The 26,830-nt window shown below is 30.7% G+C and overlaps 1 protein-coding gene and 1 long non-coding RNA gene across 6 annotated transcripts in view; one reads left to right on the top strand and one right to left on the bottom strand.

The window, feature by feature from the left end:
• Positions 1 to 26,830, top strand: part of LOC148284952 (neuroglobin-like) — a 234,384-nt gene that overhangs the window by 115,502 nt on the left and 92,052 nt on the right. The gene's annotated exons all lie outside the window — the stretch shown is intronic.
• Positions 610 to 25,993, bottom strand: LOC148284954 (uncharacterized). Of its 4 annotated transcripts, none has more exons than XR_015823329.1 (5): positions 25,033 to 25,993; positions 24,529 to 24,599; positions 24,065 to 24,265; positions 5,971 to 6,153; positions 4,691 to 5,053 (listed from the first exon to the last, which is right to left on the bottom strand). It is a non-coding gene; the product is annotated as an uncharacterized LOC148284954 (long non-coding RNA). The 4 variants fall into 4 exon arrangements; XR_015823333.1 differs by having other exon boundaries at positions 24,564 to 24,599; XR_015823334.1 differs by lacking the exons at positions 4,691 to 5,053; positions 5,971 to 6,153 and adding an exon at positions 610 to 1,269.

The raw sequence follows: 26,830 nt of genomic DNA, 5'->3' as shown, positions 1-26,830 counted from the left end.
AACAACTATTTCACGTTGACTCTGCCAGGAGTCGAACTTGAGACCTTAAGCACGGTAGACAAACGCACCAACTACTGCAGTACAACGCCGACTTATCCCACTCGATCCAACTTTGCAGGATTTTTACCTGATAGTAGCCATTGAGTCCAAAATACTCGTCCAGGGTTCAAATTATTTTTCACATGTGGGACTGTATTAGACACAACGTTTATTCTGCCTTCATAAGCCAAAAGGCACTGATTTGCTAAAATTCACAAAATAAATTAAATAAGAGGTAATATTTCATATTCTTAAGCGCAAGACTGATTATCATACCTTCATGTCAATAAAAAAGATCAAGATACGCTGCGATTGGTGTACTAATTTAGTACCCTATGCACCATTGGGTGCGGGATGGGAATGATGATGATGATGATTGTTATATATAGTAAATTTCGAACCATTTGATGTAAAGCAAAAAGCAGCCAAAAAAATATTTCGGTACGAAAAATGATATAATGTTTTTTAAGCAAAAACCAAATTTAGATTCGACGCATGCACGTTTTATACTTGGAAACAATAGTTGACGTACTTATGAATATTTACAGTTTTTTGGAAATTTAAATACACTTGATTAATTCTAACGTGTGTCATATCTACAAATATAATAGCTGGCTTTTTCCTTATGAGGGCAATATTGGTATTACATGGAAAACCAATTAAAAAAAATTGTTACTAAAATAACAATATTTATTGAACTTTCTATCTTTTGGGGAGGATAAATATTTACATTTTTTAAATTTGGAACAAACATATCAACGCTGGAAAGAAAAAAATACCAATCGACATGAAGCAACTTTACAAAAGAGCCATTTAAGTTTTTTGTTCAAATTAATAATGAATCTCTTGTTTGAAAATTTTTATTTAAATTACATAATAATCACGCCAAAATAATGCGTCTGTATGAAATTCTTTTTATAATAAAAAAAATAAAATATTGACTCATCTGTAAAATTGCTACATGTCGCTTGGTAACCTTTTTCTTTTCAGCATCCATATTATTTTGTAAATTGTAAGATTTTCTGCTGATATACAAGTTATCAGATTGCGTGAACATTCTAGATACTTGGGCTGTTTCTGACACGTCATCAGAAATCAATTATAGCCAAGATGTACGAAAATCCCGCTTCTGATTCTTATACGATTCCTTCTGTCACCCATCTTGAAATATGACGTCATCAAGAGATGTCACGGACATGAAATTTTCAGCATCGAATCCGTAGAAAAATACTGCAATCGTAAAATAAAACATTGTATAATGATTGTTTATATTCGGGTGTGGATTTTTGTGAATATACTATATTAATCTGTATGAAAAAATGCACTTAATTAAAAATAATATATGAAAACATTTGATAAAAGTATTTGTTGACATATTACAAAAGATAATTTATGTATCTGGCAGAAGTATGTTAACTAGGGATGGGAAGTCTGAGAAATATATTGAATGGGGGGTGAGTTGAACGGTGCACTTAAATCTACCTTAGCAAACAAATGTTTGTCGCAGGTGGCAAAATTATCAGTTTGCAATAGAGTTCTGGTGCCGACCCTTATGAAGTATGGAATCGGATAAACAATGATGAAAGTAGGCTAAACGCTGTCGAGTTTGTGATCTATCAGGCGAAGGTGTGAGAAAATTATGTATGATAGGTGCACAAATGTTGAGATCCGTGCATTATATAAGACTTTATTGACAGGCATTATTGACAAAATTAAGAAAAGAGTGCTGCGATGGTTTTGTGGAGCAAATGGACAGCAAAAGAACGGCCAACAGGATTAACGATGCCAATGTTGATGGACACAGAAGACGAAGAACACCGAAAAAGATATGGCACGACCAAATCCAACAACTTCAAGATTGGCATGTCGAAAGTCGGTATAATCGGCACGCGAGCATAAAAAGATGTATGCCTGTATTGGAATCGAGGTCTATATGCAAAGAAATAGTGATATGGTGTTCTATCCTCTCTGCTTACCCGTATTGGGAGACGACGTTATAGTTCGTTTGTTTGTCAACAGAGATAGAAAACATTTTAGAGTAAGGAATATGGAAATCGTTTTTGATAAGGGTGAGATTCATTTGACCGAATTATTTCACCTACTATCTATTAAGATAAACATTTCAGCCTCGAATTGTAGTGGTCAGCGTGTTTGCCTACCATGCGAGAGGTCTCGGGCTCGATTCTTGATTCCATGACTGATCATATTACCTTCATGTTACAAAAGTGATCAAGGTGATTGGTGTACCAATGTAGAGCCCAATGCACCATTAGATTCGGATAGGGTACGATGGGAACGAATGATTCAAAATAAAAACGGTAGTATTTTATAAAAAATATTAGCCCTTTATTTACTCACAATATTTCGAGTTTTTACAAATGTTCGTAGACAAAATACTGGATTTCACTCCCTAGGAAGTCATCGAAATTAACAAATCACAACAGAGATGGAGAACATTAAAGATAATGAAACACGGAATTCTGGCTATTTAAAGGGTTTATGACCTACACATTGTGTAAAGTGGCCGCTTACACCAGCCATAATGAGTCATAAGCTCGGTAAATGCGTAGACTTTGATATCTAAAATGTTCTTTACTAATTTGTTTATTTTCAACCTTTGAACAAAATTCTTGGGTGGTTTATTAATTTCTTCCATCAAAATATCTTTTTTCCAACCAACTTACAGCTTTAAAAATTTGTATGGAATATCTTGACTGTCTAAGTTATATAAAATAGCACAAGGAAATTGATTTTAGTAACTGAATTCAATACAAGTAAAGTGCAGTTTTTTCTACTGTTGAAGAATGGCAATATCAGATAAATAAAAACCTACCACACAATTTGTTAAACTAACTAAAAGTAAAACAATAAAAATAAAAAATAAAAATTATTAAAGCCTTGGTTTTGTATTTTTTTTTAAATTGAAGTTATATGACTTTTGTACAAAAATCTTTAATATCGTAAGCAAACGCGTTAACTATTTAATCAAATTTCATTAACTGCTCCATACTCAACTGTATACCTAAGATGCTAGCTCAAATGTCCTAAAATATTTTTTTGAAATCGGTTTTCATAACGAATTGATGCAAGTCTAAAGGCTAAGGCTTTCGTTATCGGCTGTTTTCGCTCTGCATACACTGGACGCCATAAATAGAAGTAATCACTGCGCTTAATCGGACATTTTACGAGTAACTTACTTGGCCGAGTGCTTAGAGCACTTGCCTACTACGTGACCTTTTCAAAGCTTTGAATTCGGAACGCTGGCATTTTACGAATTTTACCGCCGAAAGTCACGCGTCCAAACAGGGTCGGCCGAGGAAAGTTAATTATTAAAAGTGTTGTTAGCTGTAAAACGACTATTTTTAAATTAGATTCACTAAAAAAGATTAGATTTTTACTTACTAGGCGGCCTCCGTGGTGTATGTAGTGGCTTCTGCATTAGACTCACGCACGAAAGGTTCCGAGTTCAATTCTCGATGAGAACACAAAAAAAGAATATGATTTTTCTCGTATTATTAAGTATTGTGTGCTGTAATTTACCACTGTTATGGGGCGTCCACGTCTGTTGTGGAGTATTTTTTAAAAAAACAATTGCAAATTTACATTGATATATCCTTTACACAATAAAATAAAAGGTTCGACTCAATTATTACTAAACAGCTAACTTCATAATAATATGTACCTGATAGGATAAATCACGGAAGTCACATTGAACGAAATGCTTAGAAAACAAGATTTTGTGATTGTGCGATTTTCAAAACATCATATCTTTTGAACCAAATGAAATAATTTCAATCTATAAGAACTTTCAATAAAATTTAATGAAATATTTTGATAATATTAATACAAAATAAAATAACATATCTGGGACTACCGATGATTTTGGCATTAAAACAAAGTAGACTTATGATTTTTATTTTGACTTTAAAAAATAATTTTTAATACGAAAATGAGCTTTGGTGTTTTATACACTTGTGAAATAGCTTATTGTGATCATTTCTGCATTTTTAATATCAAAACGGTACAAAGTGGACTCCCGTGTTTTATCCTCTAAGGTGCGGATTAATTATTAAATAGGAGTAAAATATTTTATTAACGTTCCACTGGAACCTTAAAACATACAAGACATAAACCAACTGAAAAATAAACCTCATAAACTGGTCCTCAAATACAATAAATTGAAAATTTTAAATATTTATAAAACATGTTATTACTTTTCTATAGTCATGTACGCTTTAGATATATTTGTTATAGTTATAATATTTTAATTGTAATTTTCTTTTCTAGTGCGACAGTTTACATTTTTAAAAGCACTGAAAATAGTTCGCTCATTCTTCTAAGAGAAACTTTTGCTTTTATTCCCAAATGTCTAGAATGTGTAGATTTGTCAATACGTCACACAACTTGGAATCCTTTAGAACATATCCGGCTTTTGTAGATCTTTTCGCCATTAACACAGTGTGGGATGATATATTGGCATAGGTTAACTCGAAGTTTTGTATGTTTATTTATAAATTTATTTTTAATCCACAAACAGTAAAATATATCACAATATATAAACAATTCACAAAATGAAAAATAGTAACACTAAACATCTTTCACCAACTAAATTATGTGAAAACTAATAACCACAAAACATAAATTAAAAACGTTGAACAGACTAACATTTAATAATTCATTATATAAATATTAATACTAATATAATAAGGATTAATTTATTTTTTATTTATGTTGATTGTGTTCATAAATATATTGTATTACGTTATTTTATTGCTCTTTTTAAATACTTAACGCAATAAGTGATGTCCCATTTCTGTTGCAATATTTTATTTATTTTATTGTTATTTTTATTTGTTATATGTTCCCAACCATGTCACCAGAAGTCAAAATCTGCGATGAAATAAACCTTGCGTTTTTATGCACCAATGTCCAGAACGTGTAGGTTAGTCAATTTGTTGTAGAACTTGCAATTCTTTGTGATAGATTTTCCGGCGTTTCGTAGATCTCTTCGTCACTAAAACAGTGTGGGATGACGATGGATTGGCATAGTTTCGCTCAAGGTCTTATATGTTTATCGTCTTTATAAATATATTGTCTACCATTATTTTATTGTCTTGTTTGTCTTTGCTACATAGTTTAATGTTCTTTTTGATCAGTTTTTTTACACGTGTTTCTTTATTTAACTGTTATAATTGAACGTAATTATGCAGAAAGCAGCCAGCCATAGAAAAGTGAAACTGAGATAATAGCACTTTTGTGAAAAGACTGAATAAATAAGTCTACACAACAGTTGGAATGTTTTTGACTTTAACAAACGATAAAAAATGAATACATAAGTTTGTTTTTATATGACCAACAAGAAGCTAATTATGTATTTGACCAGTTTCAATGATTTTTAAAGAACCGTAAGATTTTTCTAGTGCTGTGGGTGTTTTCTGCAAATTGCAAAATGCCGTTATTGTAATTGACTCCATTTTCAGAAGGTGATTAGTACAGTTTTTTGTATAAAAGCGGTCAGGCAGTTTTAAGCAGAACATAGAATTGACCTTACTGCACCCAATACTCCAATACTTCAATATCTTATTCATTTTTCAAAATTGTAGACTGGCTGCTTTCTGCATAACTACGTTCAATTGGCTTAGGCAATATAAACTAAATAAGTAAACCGTAGAATTGATTCTAACAATGTATTCAAATTGGAATAAAAAAAATGTATAAATATATATATATATTAATTACCAGATATTTTTTCAATCCCGGAGCGTTTTGAATAAATTTGTATTGCGTCATGAGTTGTCAACTAATATGTCAAACTCAAATAACAAATAAATTGTTTTTGGAGTAATATGAAAGTACATAGAATGCACGTAAATTTGTAAAAGTGCATTGAAAACTTCTAGATTGAGAAAAATAAGTGGATTTTTCACTCACTAGGATAAAATGAAGAAGTTCGGAGTTTTTTTTTTTAATGGACTATCAAATCAAGCCAAAAATATTTTTTTGTATCGTGTTGTTAGCGCTTTGATTTTAAAAAAAATTTGTGATTTTGAAATTACTCCGCGTCTCAAGTTCTTTACAGTGAGTTGCTTGATTGGTGGGTTGGCTTCTCGATAACTGAAAATATATCAAAACATTCTGTCATTGGAAATAGCAACGCCGTTCAAAGTGGTTTATTCTAATAATTTTTTTTTCAGACAGTTTCAAAAAACTTCGCCTCACATTTTAAATTTCCCATTGCACTAAACGATGACTGACGATTGACGATGATTTATTTGCTGGGTTGATTACAAACAATTTTCGATTTTTTTTTTAAAGTCTCCAGATCTGCACATCTGACAGGACCTAGAACAGTGTCACGGATAGTAGTGAGAAGCATCGCTCTATTCGATATTCATAAAGAAAGGAATAGAGACAAGACCAAACAATGTGATCAGATGATTGACGAGGGTGTTCGCAGCAGCACGACGGGGAATTAACAATATTAAAAACAAATAATTTTTCTAAAATATTTTGAGTATGCCTAAATATTTGTAGACTGGTTGAATTTCCTCACTAGGGAGTTATCAAGATTTAAATTTATTGCAACAGAGAGAAATACAATTTTTGGGAAGGGAATGAGGAAGTCTAGGCATTTAGAGGAAATCCAGCATGTCTACAAACATTTTAACATACTCAAAACATTGTTAATTAAACTAACAGGGCCGGTTTTCTAAGGGAAAGTAAACATTTATCGTAGATTTTATCTACAAAGTAAAATTAAGTTTAGTGAATGAAAAATACAACACGTATAGAATTATTTTTTAAATATGCTCAATTACCGGTTACCGACGAAGATGCTTTGAATTTTCATACAAATAAACACATTTTTGTACATAAATAATAATAATAGTGTTATTACATACCGTCTCCAAATGAACCACTGAAGATAGCGTTTATAATCGTGGCCCAGGTATAAAAAATATTATAAAGTTGAAAAGGGGTTTTAAGGCGTTGCCTAGAAAATGAAATAATTTAGCAAGAAAAATCTCACCCACATAAATAAAGGTTTCAGTTCTTTACGTAATACAAGTTAATAGATGGAAAAGTTTAAGAATTGTGGATGTTTAAACTTAGACAGAAAGATGAAAGTTACACAGTGTGTAAAGTGGCCACTTAAACCAACCAATGACAGGACGTAAGCTTTGTTAACACTATGTTGCAACAAATTTAAATCATTTTCCATTTGAAATGATGATCAAAATTGAGACTTATATTCTGTATTTTATTCTTGATTTTCGTTAGTGATGCTTGTGGACATTATCGAACGACTCATTTCGTGTTTATCCAGCGTCCTTAAGTTCCACTCAATGCAGTAGGAAGATAATCACCAACGGCCTTTAAGGCAGCAGAAGCCTGTTAGTGTAAAGACATGACAATTTGGTTTGAAGCTGGCCTGATGCATTCGCAGTACGTGCCCAAACCAGGTTCCCCGTATTTGAGTACGTGCGAATAGACAAATAGAAAAACGCCACGTTTAAGTCAAAATTTAATGACATTTAATTCGTGGGCATTTAGGTTTTTTATTATTATTTTAATTTACAAACTATATAATTAAAAGTATTTCACAAAGTGATACATCCCCAAGAGTTACTTTTACTCAATTCGGTAATAAATTTATATTATTTTTGAAGCACATATTCAGAACAACGAAGAATCTATATAACTAAATATATAAAAGCTAAAAAACTAAATACATAAAAACGCTTTTGAGTATGGAGGAAGGGGTAAACCTAGGACTAAGGGAGATTATGTTGTAATAATATTTGCCTTTCTTGTGCTATTAGAAAATGCTTTAAAATAACTGCAGCACTAAAAATAGAACTAACAGATTTTTTCATTCATATCGTTCCTATCTTTTTAACTCCAATTATTTCTAATTATTAAACCCGTAAAATCATCAAAATATTTTTTTTTCCTCACCTTATGATGCATAGGGCACTGCATAAATACACCAATTACACGAAGGTAAGATAATCAGTCTTACGCTTCAGATACCATGAAATATAAAAAATATTTTTTCTCAGATTTATTCTAAGATATTTTTTAATACTTCAATAAATATTTATCCAGCCCTGATTTTATGATTGTAAATTCCATTAATCTTCCGAAAAATGTATTATACGTCTTTCGAAAAAATATACATTAAAAAAGTTCTCATCGAAATTTACACGCGTAATAAAAATGGTTTTACTGTCACAATAAGGATTAAAATATTCTGAGTTTTATCAGTAAGCCGTAGCATATCGTTCATCCATTGTTACCGAATCTAACACGCTGATCTTTCGATTCGGTAACCGATTCGACTAAAGGTTGTATACGTATAGTGTATACGCTATATTCTTTGTAAAAGCGAGTCGATAAATCTTATCGCGTGTCGACTCTTATAGAAATAATTAGGTCGCTAAAGTATTCAAAGAAGCGTTATTTGATTAGATACTTGATACTGGCTTTGATTAAAGTTTACAAAAAAATAATTACTTAAGAAAAAGAGACTTGGCGGTTTCAGGGTGAGTCGCATTCGGGTTTTTTTAAAGTAACGAGTTTGAAAATAGAACCTGATTCATTATGATGTTAAAATCATTGATTTGGACTGAATCTAAGGACTTTTTTTAAAATTGTACCTCAACGTTTTGAGTTGAAGAGCTAAAACCTTTATTGTTGCACGTGAGATTCATCTGATTGAATTATTTTACATATATTTTTCAATATTTGCATTGCTTAGTATGTTGGTGGAATAATTCAGTCAGATGAATCTCACTCGAATCAATGAGGGTTCAGTATTTCAACTTCACAAAAAAACAATATATTAAACTAATGGTGCATAGGGGGCTTTATTGGTACACGAATCGCAGCACAAGATCAGTCTTAAACTTCATGTGCCAGTCCAGAAACTATGAAATAACTGGTATAAAAACACCTGAAAAATAAATATTTCATGTCGAAAATCGAACTTGGAATCAAAATCGGAACTGCAAGAATACGGATGTTTAAATATGGGCAGAATTGTTAGTTTTAAATTTGTAATATTTGAAATCAAACACTGATTTGAGTCTACTGAACACTTTATTTTATTTTTACAAATATAAAAATAAAAACTTTGTGACAATTGTATAATAATACATTTATGTTTAAATAAATTTCCTCATAATATTTCAATCATGTTTTAAAATTAAAATGAGCAGCAACCTATTATAATATTGTTACTATTTTTTCGACCGCAATTATCTAAATTTACAAAACGATAAAGCTTCATTAATTATCCCACAATACATACTTGTATGTCAATAAATACTTACTTTGTTATATTTTTCCCGAAATTCAAATATAAATACCTAAATTCCCCATTACCTGTTAAACACTTAGCCTCGCCCTTAACCATTGTGTTTTTTCCCTCAATTATAAATAATTAATGTACATGTTAAAGTTCATAAGATTATTTTTGTTTTCTACTTAAGTACCTTGAATTATATAACTATATAAGGACATTCAATCTATATAATCTTTACATTCGTTTGAAAATGCCCTAACAAGGCGAAACAATTGTCACGAAGTTTTTATTTTTATATTTGTAAAAGTAAAATAAAGTGTTCAGTAGACTCAAATCAGTGTTTGATTTCTAATATTATAAGTTTAAATATAGAGTTCTACAAAATAAACACCAAATCAATCAATAAGAATTGTTAGTGTTAAACACAATACAATATGTAAAGTGGATATTTAATCCAGCTATTGACATGTCACAAGTCCTGTAAATGCTTAGACTTACATATTTCCGTTTCTAATATGAACTTCATCTTTATTGTAATACACTATTTATTAAATTCCTAAACAATTCTTCCATCTCGGTTAAGATTATATTTCTGTAAATTCAATCTATAAGGGCCAATGTGGTAAATTGTAATATTACAGGACAGTAAAATTTACCCATTTTGTGTCATTATATAATGTAATCTGTTTCCGTTCACGGTTATTTAGGCCTATTAGTAGTCCAAATAGTTGTAATCAAGAACTGAATTAATGAAATCTCAAGAGATTATTCAATCACGCCTGATGAAACGTCTTTCTAATCTTCCTTAATCTCTCCTTTCTCTTTATTCTCATTTCCTATTCAAGACAAGAAAGCAAGATAACATAAGTTATGTCCGTTTTTTCCAAATGGAAAGGACAAGATCATTTTCATAATTTCAAGTCTGCTCCCTAGTTGAAGCATATTGTTTCCAAGAAGATCCTCTAAGTATCTCTGTCGGATGCTTGTTCATGTGCATCCTCTCAAGTCAGGTTACGTCCTGTTGTCTGACACGAACTGCCAACAAACGATCAGCAGTAAAAGCCCCACCCACTTACCCGGAATCGTTTTATTTACTAATTTATTAACGGACATTGTCCATGTTCATGAATAGTTAAAAATATGTTTTAAAAAAAAAGAAGCATTGACAAACATTAAGTTTAAATCGTTATAAACTTAAACTAAAAAAGTCTAGATCTTGTCTTGAGTTAACAATACGACTTTGTTTGTTCTATGCAGATCGATGAAAAGAACAATTTTAAAGGTCTTGTGGCCTTTTTTCAGAGCCACACCTTGTAAAAATATTTTTTTTTTACTGTGATGAACGGTTAATTATTTGTTATTTTTAAATTCTTTGCTTTTAAAAGATTCGCGGTTTTTTTTTCAGAATGTACATTTTATCACCGTCAAAGCAATCTAAGTATGCAATCAGCGGTAAACGCCCAGAACATCGATAACCTGATGCTTTGTAAAGTAGGCAAGCGTGGTGGCTCTCCGGAGGCATCCGCAGCACGTGGTCAAGCCAACCGTATCGCCTTTGCTTGATGACAGTTGTTACCGGAGTTTGTTCTATCCGTTCTCTTATTACTTGAGTCCTTACTAAGTCAAATCAAGATTCTTCTAAAACATCTCGAAGCTTGAAATTTTGCTGTTTTGGGCCCTAGTGAGGTGCCACAATTCGCATCCGCAGAGGAGAATAGGTGTTATGTAAGCTTTATATGGGTGGCATTTGGTTTTCACTGAATAAATACCCGATCTCTAGACAGCCCTCATACTGTAAAATGTGGTGCCTGCTATTCCTAACCGCATTTTTATTTTTTTTAAGAACAAGAGAACACAACAACCAATAAGCCAATAATGTTTTAACCTTCATTATTTTAGAACTAATAAGTCAATAATTTTTAGCATCTTTAACATGCACTGCAAAAATATCGCGAGCAGCTTCGGCAGCTTTATTTACTAGATTGAATGCAAGCAAAAAGAAGTGATCTGCTAAATAATATATTTTGAAGGCATTTAATTTTATAAAATATTACATGTAATGTAAAAGCAAACAAAAATCTTGTAATTAGAATATTTTTTTGAATTGCGAATATTGTGTAAAGTGGCCATTCAAAATTGCCAATGACAAGTCAAAAGCCTTATAGATGCCTAGACTTCCATACTTTTTTTTTAAAGTGTTATTCATCTCCGTGGTGATATGTTATTAGATTTATATTGATAACAACTTGTTTTTGATTTATATATATTTTTTTTTAATTCTCATTTTAATATTTAAACCTGTGGGCTGGAATGGCTGGCTGGCTGGGTGGAAAGCCGTCGATGACGTTCTTTTGACTTAATTTGGCGAAACTAAGGGACGCTGGATTGACGTTGGAGGAAGCGAGAGTGCTGGCTGGCGATAGGGTCTCCCGGAGGCAACTAGTGATGTCCACATGCTCCATTTAAGAGTGTATGTGGAAAAGAAAAGAGGGAGAGATGTTTGATTCATCGGCTGAAAAAGATTGTCATTTGATAGTAAGCCCGCTAATGTATAAATATGTATCTATGGAAAGTGAATAAATAAAAATAAAAAACATATTTATACAACAATATTTTGAGTTTGTCCATATTTTTGTAGACAAGGACTGGATTCAACTCCCTGGGGAGTTGTTTATATTAACATATGACAACAAAGATGAAGAACATATAATAGAAGGTAATATATAATTCTAGGCATCTACAGGGTTTATGACTTGTCATTGGCTTAGTTTAAGTGGTCACTTTACACACTGTATAACATTCACCATTCTGCCCATATTTGAACATCTATATTCCTTTAATTATTTCATCTGTTGATGTTTGTGAATTTAAAAAGTTGAAACCTTTATTTATGCACTTGAGAATTATCTAATTGAATTATTTCACCTACATACTAGGCAATGCCTTTTATTATATGTTCTTCATCTTTGTTGTAATTTGTTGATATTAACAGCTCCCCAGGGAGTAGAATTCAGTCCTTGTCTACAAAAATTTGGATAAACTCAAAATATTGTTGATAAATCCACCTGGTCCATGAAGAAGTATAGAAATTGAAAAAATAACATTTTCAGTCGTTGCCTAGTATGTAGGTGAAATTATTCAATTAGATGAATCTCACCCTCATAAATAAAGGTTTCAGCTTTTTAACTTCACAAACATCAAAAGATGAAAGATTTGAAGGAATATAGATGTATTAACAATCTCTGTAGTAATTTGTTAATCGTAATGTCTCCCTAGAGGGTAAATTCCGGTCTTTGGTCTACAAACATTTGAACAAACTCAAAATAGTGGATTAATATTGTTGACAAAAATAGTTGTTCCTGCAACGATCAGAGGCGTCCTTACAATTTTGTGATATTCTTTAGAAAACCTTTTATGTAAATTACTGCGAAAATAAAAAGGGAGTTTAATTTTACTGCCGAAACTAATTTGATTACGTAACACGGTAATTAAATTACAAAACGTAGATTAAATTATTCTTAAAAACGTCAATTACTTTTATTATTTTTCGTTCCATGTTTTTCTTGTCCTTAAAATTAAAGTAATTATCATGCCTTTACTTTTTTTATATTAACATTACGTTCAAATAAAATACAGGCGTAATAAGATTATTTTTTTTTTTTAAATACGCAGTGTAATTCTTCGGAATTCTCAAAAGGTAAAATTAAATTGAACCCTTCAAAGCGCAAGAGTTTTTCAAATATGAATTAAAATGTGTTTACGTCATATTATAATTAGCTGTTTTTACAAATAATTTTCGTTCAGATAAAACGTTGGAAACTATTAACTTTTCTATTAAATTTTCACCCATCTCAAAACTTATTATCGTAAATTTGGTAATGCAATATATTATTTTCTATAAAATTTTCTTTTGCTAATGTAACAAAGGTTTTTAAACATTGAAAACTAAACAATTAAATAAGCTTATTATAGAAAAATAAGTGCTGGGGATATCCTAATCAATCTTCTGAACACATTATGTGATCTTTCCCCTTTATTTGATTACTGGATGGAGCTTCTCGCTACTATCCGTGGCCCTGTCCTGTCGAATATACACATTAAATGGCTTCCAAAAAGAATTTCAAAGCTATTCATTTTTATAAAATCATCATGGAGAATTGATTATGTGCAATCAATCCGATCCCAGTCGGTGAAGAATCAATTTCTCGCTTTTTCTCAACCCAACGAAGTGCGTAGTATGCACTTATGGATTACCTTCTATCACCACAAAGATGCTCAGGCTACCAGGTTACAGAGAGTTTTTTTGAGATGATTTTTCTATTGCACATTAAAAGGTTAAAAAATCTTTTTAAAAAAATATATTTATTAGTTTATAAAAATAGTTCACGAAAAAAAAAAATTACGGATACACAAATACTGGTATATATGTTTATAAATTATAATAATATAATTTCTTATAAGGAATTCTTAGACATAAACATAAATAATGTTTTGCCAAAAAAAATATCTTCCTTCAATAGTCATTACTTCCTGCGACTCCACCAGACCAATGGCAAGAAGAAACGAGTCCAACACTCTCTTAAGCTTTACAACACCACCACATTTCCATGATATAGGGAAAAGGGTGTATATTTACAGTCCAATGTCCAGTGTTGCCTTTGTGCCAAAGAGGTGTTGACCCTTTTCTAAAGGGTCAGATCCTTATCGGAGATCCTAGTAAAATGGTTATGATCGATAGTTGTATATTTGTCCTTATTAAACTGTATAGCCGCCACTGCTCTTGTTATATAATATATCGTTGAGAAATATCCACGCTATGAATTCCTTGAAAAGCATATTTCTTGGATATCGGTTAAGTTTTCTTAAAAATTCTCGTATTTATTAGAGAAAAGAACAAAATTAGACTTCCATTTAGGAAAAAGGCAAAGTCACAAAATTCAATTTTATTTAAAGCAATTAAAAAGTATTACGAAATGGAAAAAAATATTTATGAAGAAAAAAACATATCAAAATTTAAAATAATGGTCAAGACATATGTGATAAACAATTTATAAATTAAATATATTTGCAATGTTATTATTAGAACACACATAACAATATGAATGATATGTGTGCCCTATTTTAAGATTTAAATAAAATAAAATTAAATAAATTTATGATTTTTGTGCTGTTGCTGCTGGAGCCTGGGTGTTATTTATTGTTTTGTAATTTAAAACTCGCTTCGCGTTCAGCGTTTTGCCTACCGTGGTCTCGGTTTTAATTCCCGACGTAGTTGACAGAAAACATTTTTTTCAAAAAGAAGTTTCGATCCTTAGTAGCATTTTGTAGTTCCCGCACTGACACATGTAGCGTAATACTGATTGTCTTTATTTTTATTTATTGTTACTAAAAACACATTCAGTCTCATTACGGATATTAAAACAAATTGAAATAAAAAAAACAATATATTTTAACCCGAATTCTCATATCGTGAGCATACAACGAAAAGTGGCCAAGTCACAAGAAAAGCCAAAGGTTGAAAAAGTTATGTGAATCATTTACACGAATCATTTACATACATGGTACAATTTGTATGGGATCTTCGTTAAAAATGCTGCCTTATACAACATCACCCCAATAAACTCACTGCAAAAATAAAATGAACCAGATTGGTCAATTACCAAGAAAACTACATTAAGATATTATCAATGTCTTTATCCCACAGAATTTCTCAAGGACATGCATGGTTATAAGAATTTAAAGCCCAGAAGGGATGTGTAACTACGCAATTCTTTTAATTGTTGCGCGGTATTGTCGTGTCGACATCCCTGAAATTGTGCGGTGCATTTGATTTTATGTTTCAGATTTACCTTAGGCAGCGTCAACATAAACTGTTTGATATTCCAATATACAGAACTAACCTACCAATGGTTATGCCCGTTAGAAGGGATACTTCTATGTTGAACAATATTGCTTTGGACATTGATATTTATTACTTATCTTATTGTTTTAACATCTTCTCAACATATTATGTATACCTACGTGTTTTTTTATATAAACTTATTTTTAAAAACTTTTTATTATCATTTGGGTATGTATGAATTAAGATTTCAAATTTTGTAATGTAAAAATACATAATTAAATCTAATTAAAATTAAAATAGTTTATAGTTATCTTTTTTTTTAAAACACTTAGATATAAGTGAACTTGGTTTTTTTTTTCAGAAAAAGGTACCATCTAGCACTAAAACTTTGTAAAAAAATCGCAAAATTTGACTTGGCCTATTATTGCTGTATAATTACAATAAAATTTAATGGAATATGAGGATTTCGGGGCAAAAATATATATTTGTATTTTTTGCCCTTATTCTTCGATGAAATAAATTTGAAGAATAGTTTGGAAAGTTCACGAATTTTATTATTTCTATCTTGAAATTTCTAGACCATTAAATAAAATTATACAAGATACACTAAACATGTTGATTTTATTGGTTTCTTGAGCGATAGTCCTAGCTCGAAGGTCAGAAAGAAAATGAATTTCGAAAAAGATAAAAAATGTGTTATGTTATTTTAGAAACTTTACTTTTATTATGTTTCTCGTAGCGATTTTACTTTTTGAAAATCCTTGTGCAGAATTCTGGTTATTTTTTACATACACAAAAATGTATTTTCCATACGCCCGGGAACGAAATTTTAAATTTTACATGGAATATTTTTTTATATTTTTTTTCCCACTATCTGATTAAAATAAGATTCGAACTGGCATGAGAACGAAACGGGAAAAATGGTAATTAGAAAAAGCGTTTTAAATATGTACTTACGTATAACTTTTATTTTCTTTCTTTCTCAGATATAACTTCCATTTGTTGTAGAATCCAATTTTAAAGTTTTCCCGCTCATAAGCGATCTGAGTTTTGTCTCTTAAAGTCTCCACAAAGAGGATTTTGTTTCAAAACAAATATAGAAATGTTATTATTATATTCAACAGAAAGGTGTTTATTGTTCTTAATAAACTGAATCAAATGACATATATAACGTTTAATTAAGATTTCAGTTTGTTTTTTTTTTCAGAAGTTAATTTGTTTTAAATAAAAATGACCTTATTTTAACTTTACATTTTCGTACGAAAATTACGTATAATTGAATAGGCACGTTAAACGCGCGAAGTAACTGCCATTTCAACTCGTTGCTTAATTATAATAATAAAAATACGTATATAGTTTTATTCCACTTTTATTTATAACTTTTACCAGTTATTAGTAAAATTCTATTATATACGGATTCCTATTATTATCATTGAAATGTAGTTCCACCAAGAAATTTCATTAGAAAAACTCAATATATCGTGGCTTATTGCCTGCCTTTATCTCATTCAACGGATTTTCTTCGTGGTCATACGCGATTTCGCAAAAAAATGCCATGTGTGTTACTAAAAAATGCTATGATTACACTGCGGTTATGATGCATTTTTATTTAAATAGGGATTGCTTATTTTTTCCCTCGCTTATTATGTATAACGCTTATACCTATCAACTGCAAAAGGTATGTTCCCCAGGGAGCTGAATCCAGTCCTTGTCTACAAAAATTTGGACAAACTCAACATATTGTTGATATATGGAAAGGTTTTATTATTTTATTTATAAATCATAAAGTATTTTACAAAGTACAATTACCGAATTAAATTCCATAAAGCTACTGAAACTCAATTTGGGACCTAAATAAATTATCTTTTTTTTTATCCCATGTTAAGAATAACAAAGAAACAACACCAAAGCTGGTATTTCAAACGTTCTCGTGGCCGTATTATCCCGTGTATTTACATACAAAATACACGAGAAAAACTGTTTTCTCGTGCCACGAGAGTGGTTCAGAATCACACCCCAGGCTTAGAAAGGAAATATTTTGCTTCGATGAAAGAGGACAACGTAACATATTTGTTCAGTTCATACCCAGAAATATTAGGCTTCGTTTTCAAAATATAATTTAACAATTATTCTAAACATCATCTTAAAGCAAAAATCTACAAAAAGCGGTCATATACTAAGGAGCACCCCCGAGAGTATTATTAAATATAATTAAATATCTGTAAATAACCAGTTTTACCGACTTTTCTATGTCTACCGGTTTTATATTTTTTTGCAACAATTATGGCGAAAGTGTATAGTGGGTTTTGCGTGTTGGTTTAATTGGTGTCCTGATGAAAGACGGGCACGTCTCGAAACCGGTAAAAATAGAAAAGCCGTTAAGTAATATTTAATAACATCCAGTAGAATATACTCGTTGATCATCTATTCGACAAATTTTACTCCTACCTACCTCGTACAAAGCCACGGCAGTGTAATAAAATCTTCGCGAACTTTGTAGATCTGCTAAAACATGTATTTTTAACATAAAATGTAAACCGAGTTTTTAAGATAACATTACCGAGATTCCTGTCAGCGAATTTCATGAAATTCGTTTTGTGAAAATATAAAGAGAATAGTTCCGTTACACTGTGACACAAGTACGAACTTCAAAGGTTCTCGTTTCTCATAAAAATAAAGTCGTAATCTCAAAATGTAATAACTTTTGTGAAATTGTTGAGCGTACTCTGCCTAAGTTAATCAAATGCAATGAAATTCAAAAGAAACGTAGCAGAAAATCAATTCAACAATGTTTGAGTAAGTCCAAATGCTGGCAGACTGGCTGGATTTCCTCCTTAGGGAGTTATTCATATTCAAATTTATTTCAACAGAGGGGAAAAGCATTTTTGAGAAGGGAATATGGAAGTCAGGGCATTTACAGGGCTTATGACCTATTATTAGCTGGTTTAAGTAGCCACTTTAAACACTGTGTAACATTCACCATTGTGCTCATGTTTAAACATCTACATTTCCTCAACTCTTCCATCTGTTGACCTTTGTGAAGTAAAATAGCTGAAACCTTTATTATGGGGGTTTTTTTTTTTTTTTTTGTAGTTGCAAATTATTTGTACCTTGTATTTTAAATATTATTAACTACCTAGTAAAAGAAGAAGTTTAAAATTTGGAAAATTGTTTTCAAGCGTTCCCTTGTAGGTGATATGGTTCAGCCGGATGAATCTCACAACTTTTTTAAATACGTAAAAAATATTATTATTAACAACAGAGTATAAATAAAAAAATTACATATTATTTTTGTAAAATGAATGTAATAATCCGTAACGGTTGGTAAATAAATTTTCAAATAAAAAAATACAAAAAATAGTACGGTTATTTTGTATTTATTTTTACTTTTAAAATAATTTGGTTTATTGAGTTGTGAAATTATTAATGGAATTAAAACTTTAGATACATGATCTTTAATGCGCTTCACCATGTATTATTAAATAACTTATCTGTATAATATTTTTCGATTTATATAATTTTTAACTAAATATTTTGTATATTAATGTGTCATAAAAAAAATATATAAAAAAGAAAAAAGGAATAAAGAGGAAAAAATGAGAGATTAAAAAGAGAAAAATATTTCTTCAGACGTGATTAAAACAGAAATACAGCAGTGACATCTCTGATAGTGGATGGGAGATAATTCTACAGTCGAGCCGAAAGGACACTATTTGAGTAAAAAAAAGAGGAATTGTGGATTGGTATTAAGGGGTTGCTTTGATAATGAGAACGATGAGGTAAACCACTGTAATACACTGATAAACGTATTTTTTTACGGAGGTTTATAGGAGCGTTAGGAATATGAAGTATAGTAAACAGAAGTGAGAGGGGGTGATAGTCTCTACGCTGTCTAATTTTGAGTCATTTCATTTTTCTACGATAATCAGAAATACGGTCGTATTTACCATGACAAAAAATACTCCTTACGCATGTATTCTGAAGTCGTTTAAGTTTATCGAGTTGCTCATAGCTGATATCAGTCATGGAAACATCGGCGTAATCTTGAATGGGTAGTAGTAATGCTTGTAAGAGTGAGCATTTCGTATTAACGGGTAAGAATTTTTGCAACCTTCTAAGTGAGTGTAGACTAAAAAATATTTTGCGGCTTTTATTAGCATGAACTCGCCAGCATAGATGTTCTATTAGTTTATTCTCCCCTAAACAGAAGTATGCTTAGGACTTGCGAGTTTTACAAGAAATGCCGAATGTAACTTAACGTTTTCAGGATTTGTATCGTAGCGCAGTCGTTGCTCCATACATTGTGTCAATTTTACTAGCAGATGATCTTAGTAAGACCGGAAAATCACCAAATCAAGAGGCAACCAAGATTTACAAACATCGCGACAATTTAAAAAAAAAAAAATGGGATGCGATTCAAATCATTTTCTTCTTCTTCTTCTTTTCCACATCCGCTCCTAAGTGGAGCATGTGGACATCACCAGTTGCCTCCAGGAGACCCTATTGCCAGCCAGCACTCTTGCTTCTTCCCATGATGTCAATCCAGCACCCCTTAATTTCAACGAATAAAGTCTAAAGATCGTCATTAACGGCCTTCCAGGACGGCGTGATCCCGCAGGTTTAAAAAAGAGGTAACTAGGGTTTAGGTTCTCCTGAAGCATGCGCAGCACGTGTCTAAGCCAGGTCCACCCCTGCATCCTCAAGACGCTCGTTATAGGAGGCTGCTAGTTATAAAATGTATCCTCTCCCTCATTCATTCACGCATACACACATCCACATACACATGAATACAAACGTCACACAAATACAATTACTAAACTTCTTTTCTTATATATTATGTGTCATTATATTTACAGAGGATTTTTTTTAATTGGCTTTAGCATTAGCATTATCAAGCATTAGCAAGATTAGCAAGATTTTTCTACTTATTTTGTTTATGTAATACAAGTAGCTGTAAAAATACCCAAATAAAAATAAAAAAAATATAAAAAAATCAATCCACCTTATACCTAATATTCTTCTCAAGCACTTACTCTCAAAACTCAGAAGTTTAATGTTTTGAGCTTTGTTAAGGTACCAAGATTCACACCCATATAGGAGAACTGGCATTATACAAGAGTTGAAAAATCGGCATTTCGTTTTGACCGAGTATAGACTAGAGTTCCGAAAATCCGAGTCTCAAATCATTCTGGTGGTTAAATAAAAGTCTGAAACGACACAGATTTCAAATTTACAAGCTGCATACAGCAACGATCACAACATGGTACCAAAACTCAGGCTTGTTTTTCTGAAAGAGGTAAAATAGATTTTCATTATTTTATACTACAACAGGCCAGGAGGCTCAATTACATAACAAAATACCCACGCTAGAGAAAAATCACATTTTTAATTTTTGTGTTCTCACTGGAAATCAAACACGTTACCTTCTAAGCGTGAGCCAATGTCCTAGCCATTACACCACGCAGGCCATGTTAAAAATAATTTGCAAAGTAATACGACTGTGAGTCATTAACCTTTTTTTTCCGTGTTGAAATATAAAAATATTTAGGTGAGTTTTTCCTGCAACGCGAGTTTTTTAACTATACTTCTTAATTATTTTAAAAACTTGTTACGGCTTTTTTTATGACATTTTTTGAGAAATTTACACGAAAACTGATCAAAATACTCCTTCAATAATTTTTTTTTTATACGAGAATGTAAACAATAACTCTAATTATACATACGATTTAAACATCTAGTCTAATTACATACATTTACGTCACGTAAATTCAATTACGGTTCACCTTGTTTGAATGTTAAACAGCGAAGATACAGTATTATGTACCCATGTCAAAATACAAACTACAGGCATGTTTACTTATTTATGCGAGTACAAAAGGCAGTTAGTTCACAGTTCTGCATGAATAGATTATGAATTTACTTTTCCTATATTTCGTAACCATGAAACTTGCTTGTAGGTGTATGAATGTTTGAATCCCCAGCATTCATATAATTATATAGGGCAGTGCATTGGTTCAAAAATAGATTTCGGAGTGTTGCAATCGGTAATTTCGTAAAATATGTCCAATCCAGGAATGATTGAATCATCATCACCATCATTCTCTTTCCGCATGGTGCATAGGGCACTGAATTGGTACACCAATCGCAGCGTACCTTGATATTTTTTGTTTCATGAAGATAAGATGATCAGTCTTACGCTCCAGGAGCTTGATTGGATACTCTAGTGAAAGATGCAATAAATGTTCATTTCTTATCTATAATGATGGAAATTGAACTCTTGACTCAACAAAATAGAACTAATATTATACGAATGTGTTATTTTGTTACGTTTACTAGTGAAAGATTCTTGAATGCACTTTTATATGTATATTTAGAAACAATTGATTCTCATCACAGTATCTATTGAAATATGCTAGATCTTTTTGTAAATCTAAAGCCACTTGCGGAGACGTTATTCTTTGAATTAATTTAACATTATCGGCAAAAAGTACTAATAAAGGATAGTTAGGATACCTTGTCATTTATATATAACATAAATAACAATGGTTTTAGGTGCGACCCTTGTGGGATTCCCAAGGAGAAGATGTTTTAGTCTGAATATATTCCATTAACCACGACAGCCTGTGAGCGATTGACAATATATGAAGGTATCAAAGAAAGCTAAAGGATATGATGGTTTTGATTTATTTTATGAAACGCTGTATTTAAATCTAGGTAAGCATCAACTTGTGGCTATTTATCCATCACTGATAAAATTAAATTTATAAACAAGATTGGATAAGACTTTACCGATCATATTTTCATACATTGAAGGTGACTCTGATTTATAATATGTTTGACACTGTTATAAACATTATCATAAAAATATGTTCAGAAATTTATTGGACGACCGTTTTTTATGTTATTTCTACTACCCTTCTTAAATACTTTTTCCAAATTAATAGAGTAACGCCATATTTCATCGTCAGTGAAAACAATATCTAAAGAGGCTTATTTGGATGAAATGAACAATAAGTAATGAAAATTTACGGGATTGTATCTGGACCCTCTTCTGTTTATGGTCTAATTATTTAATAATCCGAAAGGTAGAATCGAAATCAAAGGATGATGAATTTATCAATAAATTTGGAATTTACGTCTACTTTTCCCACTCTTCTATTATATAAAAAAATTAAGGTTTTCGATATAAAATTCCCATATAAAAATAATTGTTTGCTTCAAATAAATAAAGATAAAATAAAAAGTAGTATTTTTAGGTCACAAAACGTAAGTACGCGACCAAGAACAGGTGGTAATATCTTAATTCCTAAATTAAAAGCAACTACTGCACGACATCATTAAACTTACAGAGGAATATTTTTTTTAATGAAATGAACGAAGATATTAAAAAATACAACCAGGAATACAATATTTTAAAGAAAGAAGTGAAAAATTACATCTTTAAATCTTCTTTATGTAACACTGATTGAAAGCATCGTTTATATTTTTTTTGTAATTTATTTATGTTATCCTAAAATATTATTAATTAAAATAAAATAAACTATTGTAAGACGCCACTCCCCATTATGTACACAATAATTGTTTGTTTCTTTTACGCAATGGGAAACGTTATTATAATTATACGTAATTTATTAATGTCAAAAAATTGTATTTAGTTGTAATATTGTATTTTTATTTGTTATTAATAATTTTTTTTTAAAAAATCTATAAAAAGAACTAAACAAGGCATCTTGGGTATTAATTGGGCAAACATATGAAGATAAGTTATTTAAAAGAATATTATTTATATTATAAATATTGCTGTCCCGAAAGAAAACTAATAGAAAAAAACATAACAAATGCATTACAAATTTCTTGGCCATTTTGTGCTACTATTTTATTTTAAAACGTGCGTTTACGGAGCAAACATAATTTTTTTTCAACTTAATGAATGTTCACAAATATCTTAACTTAACTTTGAAAACATTTTCAGTTTGCAATATATAAACTATTGTAGTATGGATTGGCCGTTTTTTTTTGACGAAATCAGAATAATTAATAGGTTTGATTTCATGATTGGCGTTTATATCGTTCCCTCTTCTAAACAACAGTGATTTTTTTTTTGTAATTTTAATTTAAGCTAGATAAATACCATGGAGGAGATTTGTGGAATCCCAATAATTAAGATGAGGCATATGCATCAATAGTATTATTGATAATTGAGTAGAATTCATTCGCTGCATTTTTGGTATCAAGATCATTTAATCAATTTTCCTAGTTAATTTTAGAAAAAGAATCGTTAATTTCATCGTAGTTGGCTGAAACGAATCGTCGCTTAAACCTCGTTTGAGTGCAATGATTCTCTTCTTTGATACAAAAACGAAATATAATAAAAAAGTTCCTTATAATGAGATTCTACACTTACCAAAGGGCAATCAGAAGATGATACTTATAAGCCCTTGTTACAAATTGCTAAATCTAGGATTCCGTAATTTAAATAAAATTTGTTAATAAATTGAATTTGTTTTTTATGTTATAAGTCATCTAGATGTAATACGAAAGAGTTATTGTTTCTGTATAATGGGATATACGAGTAATAACTTGAGTTCTCATCTTTATTTCAAGTAATATTTTGTACTGATTTGAAAGACTGCTTTATGTAAGAAAAATGATCAAGATACGCTGCGATTAGTGAACCAATGCAGTGCCCTATGCACCATTAGGTACAGAAAGCAAATAATTATGATGATAAATACTTTGTAAATTGAAATCTCCTAAAATAATTCTTTTTTTTCGGCCCAATTTAGAAAAATTTCTGATACATAATTAATGTGAGAATTCCAATTTTAGAGTTATTTTGGGAATATAGCAACAAAATATATTTTTTGATTTCATACCGAATATGTTGATCTTTACCCAAATACTTTCTTCTAGTGGAGTCCCAGATAATTGTTCTACAGAACATATATTTGTTTTAACTGCTATCAGGCTCAATTTTTCGTGGTATTTGAAGAGTCCTGAGAAGAAACTTAATATCTCCGATATACATTTGTCATCAAAATAACTATCGTAGAGATTCGAGTCCATCAGCCAAGTATCTGTCAAACATGTAACATCGAGTCATTAATGAGTACATTCGAAAATATATAAATATATTTTTTTTTTTTTAGATACATATAACAAAAATAACGTATCCCTAACTCTATGAGGACAGGAGCCCCTTGTTGAGTTGGGATGCAACAGAATAGAAAGTGGAAGCATGCAAATTATTAAAGAATACTACAAATATTTTTTTTAAGGTAAAGATAAATTTTAATAAACATCTCAACGATACGCTTAATAACAGTTACCGATACTTTACTTTACTTCTGATACTTTACCGCAAGCAGGTCTCACATTTTGATAATACATTACGTAAGTATCATTAGTCACCTAAAAAAAGGTAAATACCAATAATTATAATTATCAAAAATAATCAAATTTAATTTTTTTTTAAATCCTTACTTTTAAAAAATTAAAAAATTTATTCGAAAAAGAGAATTGCGATAAAGATATTAATTTCAATTTTTTTATGTTAATAGAGAGCAAAAATGCAAATGGATAAAATTTTATTCCAATTCTAGAAAAAAAGCATAAAGCGTATATATAAAAATCTCGGGAAAAGGAAGGTGAGAGAAATAATTTCTTTTTAGCACTTATTAATCAGAAACGGTAAAGAATAAGGAAATGTACACTCAGATTTACTAAAATCTCCAGATGACAGGTGGTAAATCACTAAAGTTTGTTCTTCAAACCACTGGATGATTGAATGTATAGAGGTGGAGATTTTTTTAATTTTCTGAGAAAAAAAATTGCTGTTTTTTACCTAATGAAAAAAAAATCGCTTTTTTTCGCTATATTATTTGCTTCTTTAAGAAATCATTTATTAAATGTTGTTAATTGATCACTAATGTAGATGCTCCGCTTCTCCTTTGTCCGGTCACTGATAAATCTTCCGTTGTTGCACTGCGCCGAATTAAGCTAGTAAGCCAGTAAACCCGCCTGTCTTTACGTCTGTTTGATAGTTTAACTACTACTCGTATGTTTCTCTGCTTTTAGTTTTGCAGACGAATTATTTTGCTTATCGACATTCGGTTCACTTCGGCTACCATCGGAAGTGTTCGGCTGATTTATATGTATTTTGCGTGTTATCCTGTTGATGTGAATAATATCACCCGGTGCAATAGGAATCCGAAATCCGAATACACGTATTTTTGTTATCATCTTAGATGGATTTTTGTTTTCGTTTTCATATGCACATACATACGTACCTGTTGTTTAGACTGATTGCGTTCCTAGGCTATCAATAACATTATTCAGAATATTGACTTGTTTTTCTAAGGCGTCTATTTTTGGCATTTTTGTTCTAGGTATTAAAACTTTTTAACCATTTCATTTACCTTTAGGTTATAGAATGACCGGTTTTTTGTATATTCCTCGAAAGTTTAGTTCATAATCTTAATGGATTCGGTATATTAAATCCATCTTCCACTATCCAGTGCGTATCTTGCCCGTAGATCATAATAACCTATATTACTAAAATGAACCATAACATAACTTAAATCATTTGAATGAAATTCCGAATGCAGTAATTCTTTTAAATGAATTATTTATTGAATGAATTAATAAATAAATAAACGGACGAACGATCTTACATTTAGAATTTACGATCTTCTGAAAATACTTTTCAAGTTAATGATTGAAAATAAAGAAATCAAAAAGATTCAAAAAGATCACCAACAAGCTACAGAAAGTGGCTTGGTGGGATTTTAGTTTTAGTAAAAATATAAAAAGTGTTTTTTTTTTTAAATTGTAAAAATGTAAAATTATAATATTAAAAAAAAACAATAATAAAAAAAAAATTGCAAAGAAGATGACACAATCCTATTTAAGCATTGTTTAAGCATTCCGGTGAAGCAACTTTACCAGTTTATTAAGATAAAAATATAGCATCCTGATGAGAAAAAAACCGTGACCGTGAAAACCTTCGCATGTATATGTTTTGTATGTATCCCAAATAAAATAATGATGTTTTAGACAGTTCACAAATTAATTACTTTTAAATAAAAACATTCTCTTAACTACTAAAATTATTCCGTTTTTTCGAAAGGATGGTGACTTGTTCAACTTGGGCTCTGAATTTTGTGTTCAGAGCACAAGTTGAATAGCTAGGTATATGAATAATCATATTAAAACAAGAATGGAGAACATTTTAGAGCAGAGAATATGGAAGTCTAGGCATTTTAACAGTTTATGACCAGTCATTGGCCAGTTAAAGTGGTTACTTTTCACCCTGTGTAACATTCATCTTTTTTTGTATGTTCAAACATCCATATTTCTTCGATTCTTCCGTCTGTTGATTTTAGTGAATTCGAAGGGCTGAAACCTTTATTGTCGCAAAGAGAAATCATCTGATCGAATTATTTCACTTACTAGAAAACGCCTGAAAACAATTTTCTAACTTCTTGTACCAGTGGGTTTTAATACAATATTTTTAATTTGTTTAAATGTTCATAGACAAAAAACTGGATTTTTTAATTTTTTTAAAATTTAAATCTTAAAGTAGGGCACACATATCATACATATTGTTATGTGTGTTCTAATAATAACATTGCAAATATATT

The sequence above is a fragment of the Micrasema longulum genome, unplaced genomic scaffold (genome assembly GCF_059751315.1).
Source record: "Micrasema longulum isolate JH-2025_06_02 unplaced genomic scaffold, ASM5975131v1 h1tg000073l, whole genome shotgun sequence".
Taxonomy (NCBI): domain Eukaryota; kingdom Metazoa; phylum Arthropoda; class Insecta; order Trichoptera; family Brachycentridae; genus Micrasema; species Micrasema longulum.
Note: the sequence above shows the minus strand (reverse complement) of the source record. Positions and strands in the feature narration are given on the sequence as shown.